This window comes from Triticum aestivum, chromosome 3D (genome assembly GCF_018294505.1).
Source record: "Triticum aestivum cultivar Chinese Spring chromosome 3D, IWGSC CS RefSeq v2.1, whole genome shotgun sequence".
Taxonomy (NCBI): Eukaryota; Viridiplantae; Streptophyta; class Magnoliopsida; order Poales; family Poaceae; genus Triticum; species Triticum aestivum.
Genome location: NC_057802.1, coordinates 591946721 through 591952720, shown reverse-complemented (window position 1 = coordinate 591952720; position 6000 = coordinate 591946721).

Genomic DNA, 6000 nt, shown 5'->3' with positions numbered 1-6000 from the left:
GAAGGTGTATGGAAAACCCTTCTAAAGAGGAAATATGTGGGCTCCAAGGCGGTATCCCAAGTATACTGGAAGCCTGGTGATTTCCACTTTTGGGCGGGTCTAATGGCTACAAAGAAATATTTCTTCTGCTATGGATCCTTCTTGATTAAGGACGGCTCGGAAATTAGATTCTGGGAGGACAGGTGGCTAGGAAATGCCACACTCCAGGATCAATATCCGGGTCTATACAATATTGTGCGCCACAAGGGTGATACTATCGCCACGATAATGGAATCATTTCCGTCAAATGTGACGTTTAGAAGAGATTTAATTGGACCCAGACTTCAATTGTGGAACATCCTGCTCCATATTTCGATGGAACCTTCATGGGAATGGACAATTCTCAGTGGATTCTATGTATAGAGCGCTAATCCAGTCTGATGTGCCAGTTGATAATAATAAGAAGATCTGGAAGATGAAGATACCTCTTAAGAATAAAATCTTTGCATGGTATTTTCGTCGCGGAGTCATTCTTATTAAAGATAACCTTATTAAGAGGAATTGGCATGGAAGTCCGCAATGTATCTTTTGTCACCATGACGAGACAATAAAACATTTATTCTTCCAATGCAAATTGGCTCGTTCTGTATGGTCAGTCATCCAAGTAGCCTCTGGCTTGTATCCTCCTTGTAGTGTTGCTAATGTATTTGGCAACTGGTTACATGAGATTGGTCACAAGTTTAGAACTTTTCTCAGGGTGGGAGCGCTTGCCGTTATTTGGTCGCTTTGGCTATGTAGAAATTATAAGGTTTTTAACGATAAAAGTACTTCTCTGATGCAGATTATCTACAGATGTACCGGGACTCTTTATTTATGGTCCTCTCTACAACGCGTGGAGAATCAAGACATGTTTACGGTGGTGTGTACACGATTGAAGGCTACGGCGAGGGATACTTTTACCCAACATGAGTGGCAGCATAATCTTAGGATTGGCCCCCCTCCGTTTTAGGCGTTATACGGACTCTTCATGTTTTTGTATTTCGCATTTTTACTTTTCATTTGTGTCAGAAGACCTTATTTGGCTGTGTGCATCTAAGTAATGTAGAGGCCGGGAGTAATGCTTAAATCTTTTAAGTAATAAAATGCCCCTTTTCAAAAAAAAATATAGTCCTAGTACAAAGTTGTAACGATGTTGCACAGTCATTGATCTATTGTCGATGCTCTTGTAATTGGATTTTGTGTTTCTTGAGGAATTCACATGCCCGAAATGAATGGAAAATGTGAATGTGGAAGGGTTGACCTGTCATCCTGGGCTCCAAACCCTTTAGAGGGCTGCAGGACCTGCTATTTCATTCATGACGGAGTAACCAAATATCCGCTAGGGTTAGAGTATCTACAGTCGGACTTGGTAAATCCGGCTCCCTGCACGTCTGCAGACGCGTCCGGGCACGCCCGTCGACACTAACTGGGCACTCCCTATATCCGCGCCTCCATACCCGCGTATCTCTTATTCCCTCCCCAATATTTATACTAAACCATGCAACATTGATAAAGACTATATATATCATGAACGAACATACAAATGCACAATCGGTTTATCAAAAGATCACAGTCGGAGCATCAAAAGATAGCCAAAGTTCACATAATACACATAATACGGCGGACAAGTTCGAACTACATCTATAAACTTGAAATTAAGACGGATCTTCACCACTTTCTCGCTGGCTCTTTGCCCTTCCAGTCGCCAGCGTAGCTGTAGGAGTCTGCGGCAGGAGATGGGTCCAGGTCGGAGCCATCGGACCCGTCGGAGGAGGAGGAATCGGAGATGACATTGTAGCCTTGCAAGCATCGGACGGCGCGGTCTTGCTTACGCTTGAGATTGGCCACCCTCGCCGCCACCCGCGCTGCCTCCGTGGCCTCCCGCTCGGATTGCTCTATACCGAGCCAGAGTTGCTTCACGTTGAGCCTCCCGAGCCGTCGAGCCTTCGTCTCCGCCTCAGTCGGTGACCGGCAGCATGTCCACTCGAAGAGACGGCCATCCTCGTCGGGCACCCGGCGGCGGCGGGCTGACTACGCAGACCCATCAAACCCGCCCGCCATCTTCCTTGCACTTCGCCTATCGCGGTGGGACACACGTGCCTCCGACTCCGGAGTCCGCATTCGCGGCGTCGGTGGAGCGGGGACTGGAACCCAGCGCTGCCCGCACGGAGCAGCGGCTGGAGGTGGAGGAGGCGGACGGGCGGGACGAGCAGATCGGGCAGGCCACGCAGATCTACGCGCGGGGAGGGAAGAGTCGGCGCTGGCATCGGCGCTTCCGCGAGAGGCAACAGGTGGCGTTGCACCGGTCTCGGAGCTGCTGCCCATATCGCCCCGCGACCGCTCGAGCATGGTAGGGAGCGCTATCTCCTCCTCGTGTTCGGAGCTGCCGTCGGAGTGGCTACTGGTGATGGACATGCTTGCCGACGCTAGGGATTTGGCGGATTGGGGAAATGGGAGCGTCGGGGAGGGGAGCAGAGCGGAGTGGAGTGAGCTAGGATTTCTATCGGATAGGGGTTTTTCTGGGGTCGGGGTGGGCCAACGGTGGGCCGGGCTGACGTGGCAGACGCGCCCGGGCGTGACCGAGCCGCCTCAAATCCGCCCTACATTTGGGACGGATATAAGGGTTGCCAGTTAGTCCGGGCGTTTGAGGCCCATTTGAGAGCTTCGGTTGGGTCAATTTTTTATTATCGGTCAGTGACCAGACGGCCTGCCCAGCTGTATAAGACGGATATAGGGCGTCTGCTCTTATACAATATTGTTCAGATTTCAGACTCATAGCATCCAGTATAACAAAACAAATCCAAATGGACCCTACTAAATTATTTAGGGACCGGCTATACTTAAGTTGCCTGAAATTTTATTTTGGGTAAGTCAATTTTCAATGCCTACTAGATTAAGATTCAACTATCTTCTTCCTCCAACGTTCTTCCTCATCCGACCGGTCCACCTCCCATAAAATTGACTTACCCAAATTGCAAATTCAATGAACTTATTTTTTTAAGCAAAAGAGAGCCTTCCTCTTTTATTTCTATTAAAGAAACAATCTGGTTCATTTCTTACAAACTAACACCCACCAACAAATTTAGTAAAGCTAAAAACATCATCAAACCAACTGGCAAAACATCGGAAAGAAAACCAGCTCATCAGATGAAGAATCTAGCCTCCAACGCCACAACAAGGGCAGACACAAACATTACATAAAACACCAGAGTTATAAACTCAGCAACATTAGAAACTACCAGCACCAAACCTAGAGACAAATACATAAGATAAAACCAAAAGCGGACATCAGCATTTAGGGGACAGACATCACCAAGCAAAGTTCAGCATCCAGAAAAATTCCAAATCACTAGTCTAGCATAAGCCACTGATTCCTGAGAACTCTTGGTTTACACCTCATTTGCCGCATGCTCTATGACTCTTACACCCAGCATCAGCACCCTTCGATTTTTCCTTATCTACAGAATGGCCCAATAAGATATCCAACGGCATATCAATTTGATGAGAATAATAGGATCAAAATTATGTTTTCTCTCATACACAATATTATTCATGCATCTCCATATAGTCCAAAAGAATGCAGAAACCCCCACGAACGCCAGATTCTTATTTATCTTTGAAATACTTATATTCCAAACACGAAAACAAGTGATTAAGCTGCCAGGAAGATTTCTCAAATCGAAAGCACATTTGAACAAACTCGAAACCATTTAGCAACTAAGCGTTTGGAAAAAATAAGATGAACAATAGCACAAAAAGCACAACATTTGTTTACCTATCCAACCTCTCCTCAGAAAATTGTCTTTGATTAATATGCTCTTCTTAACCATCAGCCATAAGGCACTTTAATTTTAGGAGCAACTTTTATTTTCCACATACATTTCTGTTGGAAGCCATTGTCTGCAATAACATGTTCTCTGTAAAAAGATTTTATATGTAGACACCATTAGATGCCAACATCCACCAGATGGTATCTTTTCTGTTGGACATTTTAATTTAAATATTTTCGTTTTAACTGTCACTTTTAGAGTGAAGTCTATTTTAAACCTTGAGCTTGTAGAGTGTGACACAAATAAACCCTAACGTCTAAATCCCTGAAGTCTATACCCTGTACTCGTCGATCCCGGTCAATTATAACCCAAAACCGACCCTACATATGTTTGGAAGCACAATCCCGACGGGGATCGCTCCTTGCTCTCACTGACCGCACGGGCCTACATGCTTATGTGCCAACTACGCCTTCCTCCTCTTGCTCCTCTCTGAAGTTTTCTCGAACACGTTCCCTGCGTCCACTGCTGCACCATACCACGGCCCACCGTAGCTCTCCCCGGCGGCGTGCTTGGCCGCAAGCATGGCGGCGGTCGCCTGCCGCACGTATGAAGTGGCGCCACTCCCAGCTGACCGCAGACATGTTGGATCCAGTCACAAGCTCCGGCTCCCCATCATCCGCAGCAGTGCCCTACAGCCTCGCCCTTGATGGCACTACCCACAACCGACGCCGTCTAAGTCTGTTCTCACCGGAGGACTCGAGAGCAGGTCGGAAGTAGGCTGCGTCCGCGGTGGTCGCTCGCCCGCATGCATCAGGCTGTAACCGCGAGGAGGTCCTCCATGTGTTGCAGCGACGGGCGACACGATGATCTCGGCCAGGGGTGAGTCTCCTTGTACGCGTCCATCGGTCTGTCCATGCCCGCCGGCCGCACGATCGTGTACAAGACACCGCTGGCCCGCCCGTGCTGTTCCTCACGTCTCCGTCCGGCAAGTACGCGGCCTACTTCGTACGCACCCACACCGTGTAAGGCGCCGGAGGGCACGTTACCTAGTTTTGCTATGTCGAGGTGATCGCCGGCGGTGCAAGACGTAGCAGCCGAGCAGATCGGGATTGCATTACGGGCTTATGGCACGAACATGCACGAGCTCCTTGGTTCTTTGGTAGAGTGTACAACGGAAACTTCTTTGATTCATCACACTAATCAATGGCTTGTAGTTGTTGGTTGTGGGTCAGGTAACACACAGCAGAGACAAAGCACTCGGTCGTGCAAACGCCGGTGAAGCAGAGCATGTGGTGAAACCACTCGCCGTCGCCGCCGAGAGAGCCATCGCGCCGGTGCTCTACTGCAGCTCATCCGACGACCTCGTTAACTGATGGGAGGGCACAGAAGCGGCAGGTCGTGACCATGGTCTTGGAGAGAACCAGGGAAGGCACCGCGACTAGACCATGATGAGCGCGAGACAGGCACACCGTGTGTCCAAACCGGCGTGACGCTCGAGCTGGAATGGTCGCCTACATGGCTACATACCAAGACGCGATTCCGCTGTACATGGCGGTCTTCTCCTAATGTTCCTCCGGCTCCACCTTGGGCGTGAGGCGGCGCCGTCTCCGCCTCCACCGGTACACACATCTGTCAAGAATTGGGATAGATGATGAATATGACAGGTGGACCAACTTAGTCAGTGAGGCTAGTGATTGATCCCGGCCAGGATTATAATTTTCCCAATGCCCCAAACGGATTCAGGGTCTAAAATCATCGGGATCGATGAGTATAGGGTATCGATTTCAGAGATTTAGATGTTAGGGTTCATTTACGTCGTCCTCTACAATCTCAGGGTTTAAAACAGACTTCACTCGTCACTTTTATGACACATATCACTGGTTTGCATTTTTTCCACCTTATTCCCCCTAATCAACGATGAAGTGATTTACATTATTGATTTAATAGTAAAAAAATAGTTGAAGTTGTTTTACAAAACTTTCTACCCTTTTCCTTTCAATTAATTCACAAGTTCAATATCAACGATGAAGCTGTTTTCGTACTAATATCAAGTAGACAGACAATTTGTTCAATTTTCAAAATTACAAAAAAATATGAAGGCAAGTTAAGTGATGTGTATTATAAACGGAAGGTCCCCATTGGCTACATATCCAAATCAACTCACATACACTGCAGTAAGGCCTTTTCACCAATTTCAGGTGATGCCAGCATA